Raw genomic sequence first — 12,437 nt, forward strand, 5'->3', positions numbered from 1 at the left:
TATTTAAAAATGTTACGATCCATGGACCAGGGAACCCCCCCCCCCTCCCCCCTCCCCTCAAATGACGTCTCATTACCACTCGGGGGAGTAATGCTATCATACATCTTTGAAAACTACTATTTCTTTAGTTTCTTATTATTATATGATAGCCGTGCTGTACGAGTAGCTTAACAGGAATGATGACGTGACAAAGTGACGTCACTCGGTGCTACAGAGTCGACAGGAATTAGAAAAAAGTTGCTTCTAACTATCTTTTCTATAATTATTAGCCATACTTTGAAGGTGTTTAATATGCGAAAATGATGGAAATTTCAACCAGATGACTGATTAGAAATAATTCTTTTCAATCAGTTGATCTCGCAGAAACTTCGCCAAATGGCAGCAGAAGATGATAAGTGATCTGATGATTTGGTTAGGTACGGGGCCATTGCCTCTACCAAGATAGTATGTCTTATACAGCGAGCAGAGGTGGCGCAGTGGTGCGAGCACTTCCCCCACCAATGTGGCCCGGTTTCGATTCCCTGTCCGGGCGTCCTATGTGGGTTGAGTTTGTTGTTGGTTCTCTCCTTGCTCTGATAGGTTTTTCCCTGGGTTCTCTGGTTTTCCTCTCTCCAGAAAAACCAACACTTCCAAGTTCCAATTCCATCTGGAATGCATGGACACACATTGAACGAGCTTCTGAGCGCTCTTAGGTGTACCGTGGATAAACAACCAAATTATAAAAAAATATACGCGTCTGCCATTTTTGGCGGTCATCTTGGATATTATTACATGATTATTGTAAGCAAACTGTGACGACATCGGAATGGATCAAGGCCTATCGCCTTAAAGCCAAAAATGGCACGTGCTAAAAAAGGAGAGTCTAATTCACGTGGAGGAGTAATGCTTTCATAATTTTCTCAGTTATATCTGCTAGCGGCTTGACAGAGTTCCTTTGTAGTTAATCTTCTTCATCCTCATCTTTACCAGAACATTCGTCATCGGGTGTCTCCTCCTCTTCAGCACGATTGTTGCAGCAGTCGCGAAACCGGCACATGTCGATGCATTTGAGGCCATTCGTAAGGCATGTGCAGGTGGTTAGCTTGCATTATTTTGCACAGGAACAGGAGAGAAACTCAAGATGAGAGCAGGCGCTGGGTCTCCACACATCCATTTGATGGACAACTGGCTTGCCGGTTTCTTGAACCCATCCGTGACCAACAGGTGAATTCCAAGGGACTTGAGGGCAGCTCTGCAGACTTCTTCGCCAAAAAGCTGCTTGGTAGTTTGCTCTCGTGGAGTGCATGTATCCTTAAACAACATGCACATGGAGGTAACTAGTCAGAGTCAACTTTCCATTGTTTGGGACAGAATAACCAACAAACACAACAAAGTCCAGTCTCGTTACCTGATTCACAATAACTCGATACTCGAAGAGTGAGCCCAAGATGAGTCAACAACATAACATTAAAAAAATTAAAAACAACCTTCTTTACTGATAACCCAGTTCGGGGGTGGAGCGATACATCTTGCAGGCGAACTCTTGGAGCTTTGCAAATAGCCCATCTGTGGGGTTCCTCTCCAAGCCTATCTCTTGAAACAGGATTTGGAATGACTTCCTTTGATTAACATGCTTCGAAGGGTTTGGAATGACTTCCTTTGATTAACATGCTTCAAAGCCCTTACCTTGCCCTTTCCCAAATACTCACTGACACTGTCTCAGCCATCGAAAGCATGGAAACCAGAGAGAGATCTCCACATTTCTGACCCCAATGTCCGAACAACTCTTGATACATCAGTGTACGTTGCTCGAGTTTCCACTAGACCTCGGTTGCCTTTGCATACAGCCCTTGGTTAAACAAGAGAACAATGCTCTTCAACTTGAGCGTGTTATTGGAGCTTGTTATTGTAGCAGGAGCACCAATAGTCGGCAGATATCCAATGAGATCCTGTAACACTTGAACTTCGTTACGGACAGAAATATTAAATCCTGTCCAGCCAATGGCTCTTTGCTTCTCTTTCACATAGAGTCGTACTAAGATCCAAAACAAATTTTTCTTCTTCTTTCTTCCTCCAGGATCTCTTCATCTTTTACCTCGACGAATGCTCACCATGAAGACCACATGCAGCGATCGCCGGCTTTACTTGATTTCCCGTGATGAATGAATCAATGATGAATTGATATATGAAATGAATCATCATTCCTCACGGGAACATTAGAACGCACAAATGACCAGCTCCCAACGTCAGTGGCTTCATAGCTCAGTTGGTTAGGGCGTCGCACCGGTATCACGAGGTCACGAGGTTCAAACCCCGTATAAGTCCTGAATGTTTCAGGCTTCTCTACACAATTGTTAATACATAGATTTAGCCAAGCCTAAAAGCGGAGCTCCTTGGTTATTTATTCTTACCGCCTGAAGGGTTAGTGAAAATAAAAGTTTCGAATTGTCCGCGTTTTGATGTTTCCGGTTGCTACTTTAATAATTAAATTTTCTTTACTTTCTTCTATAGAAAAATTCATTGCCGAACTAGTGAATGCCACGGTACATTTTACGCTAAATACTGATATCGCATGAATCATGAATTAAGCGATGAGTACGATATCAGTTTTTCGAGTGAAATTTACTTTGAAATTCAACAGTTTGGCAATGAATTTATCTTCAACCGCATGAGTTTTAAAAGAAAACAAGGACACCATAAGCGAGCGAACGGAAAAGGGAAAAAGTATTTCAGAGTCAACTGTCAATAGCCAGCGAATAGGAATCACGCTAAAATTAGAAGCCATAAAAAAAATCTTTGTCAGTTCAAGGTCAAAAATAATTTAATTTGTTCCATTTTATCTCTGAAAACGAGATCATTCACATTTTGATGTATTTCATTGAAACACGCCAGCCTGGCTTGGAACAAGAATCGGCAAAATACGGCAATGCAACCAAGAAAGGACGAACTTCAAACGAGATCCGCTCCAACACTTAAATGACGTTCAGGTGCTTTACACAAATTTTTGAAAACACAAGCTAGTGAAATTTCCCCCTAATTTTACGAGACCTCATTGCGATTACGTGTTTATAACAGAAGCGCAAATTTTTCTTGTCACTGTCGAGGCACATCGAAAAGCAGTTGGGCAAACGATGAAAAAAGCACCTGTTCGCTCGCATTTTAGAGCAAAACAAACAAACAAACAAATCAACTTTTTCTTTATGTCCAAAAGAGTACAGATAATTGTTAATAAATTCCAGTTGACAATAAAAATTCAATTTTCATTCCTGAACAAAGGAAAAACCGATTAAACCACTTTTTTGCAAAAGACTTATAATCTCACTAGATAACAGATTTCCGTATTTCTCCGTATGAATAAACTTTCTACACGAGAGAACGAGATACTAAGTGGCAATCAAATAATGAAACTGCGATTACGTATTCTGCAGAGTAGAGTAACGGAAGAGGGTAACGCAATACTCTTCCAACACACTCCCCCGCCCCACCCCCCCTTTGACCCTGTCAATCAAAGGATTTTACATTAGTTTTAAGAGTCAACACACAGCAACGTCCCATGAAAAGTAACCACGGCAGATACAGGCAGTTACAACATACAATTTCCACTTGATCATCTGGAACAAATCTAATGACCGGCTGAGCTGCATCTTCCTTCTCCTTGTTACCACAATCGTTGTGGTCTTCAGGAACTTCAACAGGATACAACCTTTGGACAGGACGTTTGATTTCGGTTCTTTTCCCCTCAGAACCCACCTGAACAATAGCTGCGCGCACGAGATTATCTCTGCCATGAATTAACTCCTTTACTGTACCAACTCCCACCTTTGTCGAGGCACCTTGTCTTCATGAATGTATACCACGACTCCTTGCTTGATTACTCGTGATTGTGCTGTCTTCTTTCCAAGATGATGCTCACACAGCTCAGCAAGACATTCTCCTCGCCAACGATTCCAGAAGTGTTTAAGAACCAGATCAAGATGTTTCTGCCTTCTGCCTTCTAGACAACTCGATGGCTGAGAATTGAGAAGCTCGAAATACCTTGTATTTCCTGTAACAATGACTTTCACCGTTCGAGTACGTCTCCGTCCAGAGGAGCTTCCCAATTAACATCCTTCTCGCATATGTCTTGAAACAATATTTTGAACGCAACAAACATTGGAGACAGTATTCAGAAAGTGTCAAATATCTTCGCAATAGAACCGAGAACGATTCGTTTTGTGACGATTTCGTCTGTCAGGTAACTGGTTAAGTTCTTGAAAGTAAAGACAAGCTTATCTTCTGTAGGATTCCAAGATGTTCCTGGCATCTTTGTAAGGTCTTCTGAAACTGTCTTGGAGAAAGTTTGATGGTCTTCCTGTAAGTCCGGAGAGGGGTGACGCTGTGTCGCTCCTTGGCCCTCGTCTAACTTGATTCTAGCTGCCAACTCCTGATCATTTGTCAGCCATTTGTGCACGTTGAAGTCAGCTTCCTTGAATCTCATCCTGAGTTTGGAGTAGAATTCCTAGGCTGAAGGACCAAAAGGGCATAATGAGCACCTTCGGATTGTCAGTACGAATGTCATCAAAACAAAGCAAAGGCACAAAGTCGCGGTTCTCGGGAGCAATAGCAACATTCAGGAACGCCCTCTATATATCGGCAGTAAGCGCAAACTTGTGACCCCTGAATCATGCCATTAAATCGAACATCATGGGAGTGAGGGACCTAATTCTGGACCACGAACAATACTTCCACTTAAAAAATACCAGTAGAAATCTGCACCGATAAGTATATCTATACTCAAACCTTCATCACCGTGGGAATTATCAGTGATCCTTAATAAGCACCCCAAGTGAGGGTAGTTCGCTTGAGTGAACTCAATGATTTGATTACTGATTGGTGCACAGATCATTGGTACTGCATATTCTGAGATATATATCTGCATACCATCAACTGTCTCCACTGCAAGTTGAACAATGTCACACTGCCTGAGTTTGGCAGTAGACTCTCCGAAGGTCTTGATCAGTAATGTGTCCTGGCCAGCCACAGGTAGCTTCAGAGTGTTCCGCCAGTTCTCCGAGATACAGCTTCTTTGACTGCCACTATCAAACACCATTCTGGCATTGACAGAATGTTCACCACTCCCTGGCTTCGAGATGTTTGCTCTCGCTGTCTGCAGAAGGGCACTGGATTTGGAACTGACAAACATACTGGTAGATGAAGCTTGAAAAGATGCTGCGGTAAGGTTGCAGGCAACTCCTTCATTTGTGACTGCATTACTTCCTTGGGGAGTTGATTGTTTTTCTTTAACTGGATTTTCACAGATAGAGGAATGGTGACCCAAACCACAGATGTGACATTCCTTACTAAACTGAACGGCGAGGTGGCCATTACGTAGGTATCTGAAACAATTCCTTTCTGTCGAAGCAATTGCCTTCTTGCAGAGATGAAAGTTGCCACATAAAATAAATTTAGCAGATAGATGTAACCCCTTAAACTGAATATGCGCACCAAGGGCCTTGATGATTGCTTTTCCCACTGTCCGCAAACAAGGCTGGGGTTGTCGATGGTTCATATACTGGCAGACGCCTTGATGGGTTTGGCACCCGAAACTGTTTATTCCCAACCTCTCAAGGGACATGTTGGCAGTTTGCACGTAATTGTAGCTCCCTTTGGAATTGGGACAAAATATCCTTTAGGACCCAAGTTTCAGACGTTAGAATTCGTGTGATGGAGATCCTGAACTCTTCTGGCAACTTTTGCATGATCAAGGGCGTTAGAAAACAGCCATACATCTCTTGACAAATTTTCAAACTCTCGAGGCTGCGCATATGTGATTCCACCGTATCATACAGATTACAAAGCCGTTTTACTTCATGAATGGATGTTATTCGGGATTGTAGTCAAAGCTTCCAAATGACTCGAAATGACGATTTGACGATTTCCAAATCTCTTTTTCAGAATATCAAGAGCCTTCTCATAATTAGCATTTGTCAGAGACAATCCGGCGATTACGTGTGCGGCAGAGCCTACAGGCAGTGATTTCAAGTAATTGAACTTATCCGCTCCGGTTAGAGGGCTATTTCGATGGACAGGCGTATCAAATGACTCCCAAAACGGATACCAGTCCATTGGATTCCCGAAGAACTTCCTAGTTCGAGTTTTGGCAGTTTGGCGTGGCTGTGAATTAAGGATACCTTTGCGCTAGACCCTGCTTGCGTTCATACCAGATTCAGCAGACTGTGAAACGCTCCTTCCTTGATCCCTTTCCGAACTTATCAAAAATACACTCCTGGATTGCACTAGCGAGATCGCAGCTAGCACTCACATCTTCTTGGATTTGTGAGTCTAGAAGTCTTAGAATATATTCGAGAACCCCTTCGTTTAAACTCTTGAGCTCCGAGGATTTATCCTGCGTCAGAGACTCCCTTGCTTTGGCTTTAACCTTTCTCACATACGTCTGATGGCTCTCACGGATCGTTATCTACTTCTTGAATTCTTCTTTGCTTCAGCCATATTTACCCGTACTGATTTCCTTCACTTCAGTGATGGTCAATGATCTCTCCCGGCTTAAATTCCCGGGTCTCGGCACCAGCAGATATGTAGAATGATTTCAGAACATAAAACCCGCATAAATCAACCAAAAAAACACTCGAGCCCGACCTAAAATCAGTCAATAAGCATTTTATCATATGGGCTATCTCTTTACACTATTCATGAGCGCTCAGAATGTGAAGTTTGGACAAATTAAGTTACAAAAATTTGCACATTTATATCAGTCTAATATGTAGTTTTGTCTTCCAGGAGATTAAGTTATCTTTGCGCAATATGTAGCTCTAATAGTACAGGATATTGTTTTGGTAGCGTATATCATTATAGTGCCATGGTGGATGTCTTACGTAAATAGCCCCCTAACTAGTAAAATACTTAAACAAGAGAGATGGGAGACAATAGAAGGAAATAGTGAAACACTGGCTTCAAGGCTGACATGTTGATCGTTTTCAAGTTCAGTTACAACTTCTTTTTCACCACAAGTTGAAGCGTGCACTCTGAGCGTCTGACAGCTTTCGAAGACAAAAGGTCGCTGAAGTTAACCCCTATCCGGCGGGGTTAGTATTTGGATGGTGACCTCAAAATATACGACTTGTTGTCAGAAATATAGGACATAAAATTCTATTTTAACGCTCAAAAATGCGAACTAAGCATTTAGCCTTCTTTATGCAAAACAAATATTGATGCAAAAGAAAATAAATATTGCTACACAGTTTTTAGGAAGAGCAGAAGGAAGTTTTCAGGAAGTGTCGATCGAGAATAAAATATTTTGCCATCAGCAACAAAGTTTGCGACATAAAAACAACTCAAATTTTGATCTGAGAATATAAAAAGTTACCATCAGCAGAAAACATTTTGGGAGATTTTTGCAACGTTCAATTTTTCTATTGTACTTTTGGCTGCACAAGTAAATCGCAAGATCGAAAGTGACATCGAATTCAGCGGGCGCCGTGATCAAGTTACCTTGCATGTTCACTCGCGAAACAAAGGATACATCTGTGTCAAAATGATGACAAGACACCGGGTTTTGTTTTTGTTAGTTACTTTCTTTTTTTCAAGTGTTTTAAAGATTGACAAGAAATGTACGAAACAACACAAAGATTACAATCGCCCAACATTGTTTCCGCAAAGTCAAAAATTTACTCTCTTAGATGAGGTTATTTATCACCAGGTAATTCCATCGTTTTGTATATAACAGCTGCTTTATTTTTCATGAGCGTCACAAATTCTTGCCGATTTTACGGCTCATTTTGTTGAAACTCAAGCACGCTTCCAACAGACCTGTTTATCTTCATGAGTTATGCACGCGCTGTGGGCCTATTGTCACCACGGACTTACACTCTTACAGCCCGGTGACATAGTCTGAAGTGCACTTACGGTGCACTACCACAAAAACTTGGTACTAGGTGTCAATCAAATAATGAAACTCTGCGATTACGTATTTCAACAAACATGCAGAGTAGAATAACGCGATAGAGTAATGTAATTCTCTTCCAACACGGACCTTAAACTCGGTTAGTAAGAGGTATTTAGCAAGTAATACCAAGAGAAAATGAGGGGACAGAGAGGGAGGCTCTCGGTCCAGCCCTTGGGATATGTCATGTCCACGAAAGTTTAGACGAGCAAAAATCTTTGTTCTAGCGGAAGTCTGCCTTCCGAGACGTCCGCATCTATTTTGAAAAGACATGATGAATATAAATATTCATCAGCCTTTCACGTGCAGCGCCATTTTCTCGTTTCACTAAGAACCTGAGAGCGAGGCAAGGCTGCATGCGGACGTCTCGGAAGACAAGACTTCCGCTAGAACAAAGACTTCCGGTCGTCTAAAAATAACTTTCGTGGACATGACATATCCCGGCCAACGCCCTGAGCCTCCCTCTCTGTCCCCTCAATTTCTCTTGGTAATACGAGACTCTCTTTTCCTGCCTGGGTTCCAGGCCCATTTTCAGGGCGGGGAAAGAGGAAGTCCCGAAACAGGACTAGGTACACAGCCTCGCGCAATTAGGTTACTCAATTATTCATTTCTTCAGTGGCTGAACCACATTTTCAAGTGACCTGTCGATTTGCTTATTGAGGTTGTTTAGTTTATCGTTGTTTTCATGACCTTTAAAGGCCATCGGCATAGTGGAATTGATATAAACTGTGTCAAGTATGAACCTTAAATCAATGTGGTGCTACTTGCTTGTATTTAAGTAGTATTTGCATGGTTTCGTGCTGGCGTACGTTTGAAACAATTTTACTTGTTGGCGTGGATCTCGCCACACGGATGGCAATTTTAAGGAAGGGTTAGTTTTTACAAACGTTGGCCGTGTAGCACTTGTTTGCGTGGGCCCATTTCCATTAGTAGGGCTAATGCTCACATGGTTCAAATGGGGTACAAAACTAGCACTTCACATTACACTCTAATCAGTTAAGTCTGTCTAAATATAAGGTGCTACACGGTCAACGTTTGTGAAAACGTAGCCCTTCCTTGTACTTGTACATGTTAATTGCTGTGACTTTAACATCTTCAGTTCCCAGGGCCTGCTCCCGTCTGACCTTGTAGCTCAGTTAGTAGAGCAGCGGTGATCTAACCCGAAGGTCGTGGGTTCATTTCCCACCCTGGTCACAGTTTTTCTCTGTCCTTGTGTGGGCCCATTTCCATTAGTAGGGCTAACGCTCACATGGTTCATATGGGGTACAAAACTAGCATTTCACATTACACTCTAATCAGTTAAGTCTCTAGAAGGCAATTTTAGTTTGATAGAGTCCGCATTTACTTTTGCATACAAATTGTTTGATTGTCTTTCCTTTTTTTCACTATATTTAGTAGTATATGTTATTTGCGAAACTTCGTCGATTTAATTTGGTAAAACGTGCATCAGGTACAACTATCAGCATCCGCTTTTAGCTGCTATGTCAATGGGAAACGGAGAAGTATAAAGAGGAGATATGCACAATTGGAGATTGTAAACGAGATGAGCATAGATTGGAGGAGATTTCAGTAACCAGCAGGGGCATTTGGATGTCAGACGAAAGGAATTGCTGGTGAACGTAGGGGAGAAGTATCCATACCATGGTGTTTCTAGCAGTTACGTCTTGACTCAAATGTAACTGCCATTTGATATAAGCGAAAAGAAAAAGAAACGTTTCATTTCCACTTGGTGTAAAAGAAACTGATAAGAGAAAATTAATCATATTGCTAAAGAAATACTTCATAGAACAATAGAAGTCCCTTTACGTAGTCCTCAGGATGCAGTTGCACTTAGAGCTTGAGCGAACTGTCTTATTGTAGAAAAGCACCAAGGTAACAAGGCTGCCTTTTTTCATCTCATGCAATGCATTGATGAATTACTTGAAGTGTAACTAGACTGTCGAATTCCATCTACACGATCATCTGAAAAATACCAGCATGACGGTTTGCTTGTGTTCGGGAAAACCATGTTACGACCTGATTAGAATTTTGAAAAGATTCTTCTTTGTCAGTTAAACATTAGACCCTACAAAGGGGGTGGAAAGCTTTCTACGTGTGGCTGTTATAAACCCCAGATTTATATCCCAGGTTTTGCAGGTAACCGGGAAAACTCAGGACAAGAAACATAGCAAGAATTGGCGATACGAAAGTGCAGGAAAATCATTTGAGACGTCAAATGGAGGAGCAAGATCTTTTTAGACTAGATTGCACAAGCGAGAGTCATTAGCGGAGCCAGCCCGTTAGAACGCAAACCTGTTATTATACGGGAAGAAGGGGACAAGATCGCGAAGGGCGTTGTACAAGTTGAATCAGAAATGACACTGAGCGTCCTAAAGTCAAGCTTAACATGGAAGGAACTTTTTCCATTCCATTGGCGTGAATTGCCTAACAAACGTCAGTCTAGTCATTGACCATCGACTATTTAGAGCACTAAAGCTACTTGCTCAAAAGTGCGTGATGAGTCTGCATTTTCAACGTTACAAGTTAAATGTTTGTTTCCTTCCAACCAGAGAAGGGTATACCAGCATCAGACAATTGAACAGGACGCAACGTCGAGGGCTTAGTGGCCCGTGATCGCCAAGAGCAGGGAGGGGAGGTTGGGAGACAGTTTTACCTGAGTCCAAAGCACGATTGTATGACATGTACCGTCCCAAGAAAAAAACGACAACACCAGCGTATTTTGAGTAATTGGCTCACTCCAAAAGCACAACAAAATCTGAGTAGACCAGAAGAGACAAACACTCACTGTGATTACCACTTTGCGGGTTTATTCATCGATGTTTTGTAGTGTGAATTTGAAACCCGACGAAACGTTGAACCTGGTACTTTTCAGATTAAGAACAGAAAAAAGTTCTTAACTGTCTTGCCGAAGAATTCTTTGGAAAAGGAATTAAATTAATTATTTCCCTAGTGCAATTTGGAATTTAAAAGCACGATAAATAAGCACAGAGCTCGAGTGCTTCAATACAAAACTTGCACAAATTCGACAGAAATCACGTGACGACTTGTTAATAACACTGAAGAATAAATGCTAGATACCTTCTCATACACCTTATTCCAAAATGGCCGCCATTTAAATATATGCTTCGTTCTTAAGCTTAAAATTCAAAAGAATATGTTATCTTGAACGAGGCAACAAGGGCCAATTTGTATCCGCATAAATCAGCGGCCATTTTGAAATAAGGTGTATGATCATCACTAGCTCGCTGTCTCCACTTTGTGTCAAGTCTCGATTCTTGTTGCTGTTGGTTACCATCAAATTGGCTTTACAAAACATGGGAAGAACCAATAAAGCATGTGTGCATATAGTCATTACAGCACAAGATAAGATAACATGTTCATTGTTTATTAACGTGCTTCACACTTAGTTAAACATCTATTTCACGGGAAAGCTCACTAAAACGTTAAAATTTAGGTAAATACATAAATGAATGAACATACGCGTTTAATAATTATGTCAATTAGAAAATGTTAGGAAGTAAAGCTATGATCCTCGCAGTCATGGACGCAATTTTAGCAATTGAACCCGTGACCTCGCGATACCGGTGCGACGCTCTAACCAACTGAGTTATGAAGCCACTGACGTTGGGAGCTGGTCATTTGTGGGCTCTAATGTTCCCGTGAGAAATGAATCAATGAATGAAATGATGTATGAAATGAATCATATACTGAACTGCGGATATAAAATCAAGTAAAGCTATGATCCTCGCAGTTATGGACGCAACAAGCAAGCCATTTTCGAAATATCAATATTCAGCTTTATAGTGAGGCACAGAGGACAAAAACAATAGGAACTAGTTCAGTATACGATTCATTTCATATATCATTTCGGTCATAGAAAATGTTAAGAAAACTCATTATTGATTCTGCAAACCTAAATGTGGAAAATTGGAGTACATACAAATACAAATTGGTTAACCTAAGATACCGAGGATATCAAGTTCCCTTTTTTAACGTTAAAGGATTTGTAGCTGGTGATACTGAATCTAAGATTGGTAGTGAGTTCCGTAACTTTCCTGCAGTTTAACACCAGGAGCAAAGTCCAAATGAGGTGCTGTTTATTCTCGGTGTAAAGTATACCCAATCGTTTTGCTCTATCGGCAAACTGACTTCCAAGACCATTGCTTTTCACTAAGCTTTTATGTGTTTGGCTGGGTCTAGAAAAGCAATGGAAACAAAAAAAGAATCCCCTAGCCGCAGAAAAAAAAACCAGATTTATGATGCTTAAAAGATAAGCAAACAGAACTGCCTTATCAATCCAGTGATCAGAGATGGTATCTCGTTTTTCTTAAGGCTGTTTTTCACAAAAGTAGCTTGTGCGGCTTGTGCGCTAAATTTTCCCTTCCTGCAAGGTTCTCCGTGTTTCTCACAGCGAAACATTCCTGTAATCAATTTGAAAACTCTTCTTCCCCAAAATATTCAACCAATCAGATTGAAACTTCCACTTTGTGTTCTCAATTTCGAGGGTTCCGTATTTTAT

This window comes from Montipora capricornis, chromosome 3 (genome assembly GCF_036669925.1).
Source record: "Montipora capricornis isolate CH-2021 chromosome 3, ASM3666992v2, whole genome shotgun sequence".
Lineage (NCBI taxonomy): Eukaryota > Metazoa > Cnidaria > Anthozoa > Scleractinia > Acroporidae > Montipora > Montipora capricornis.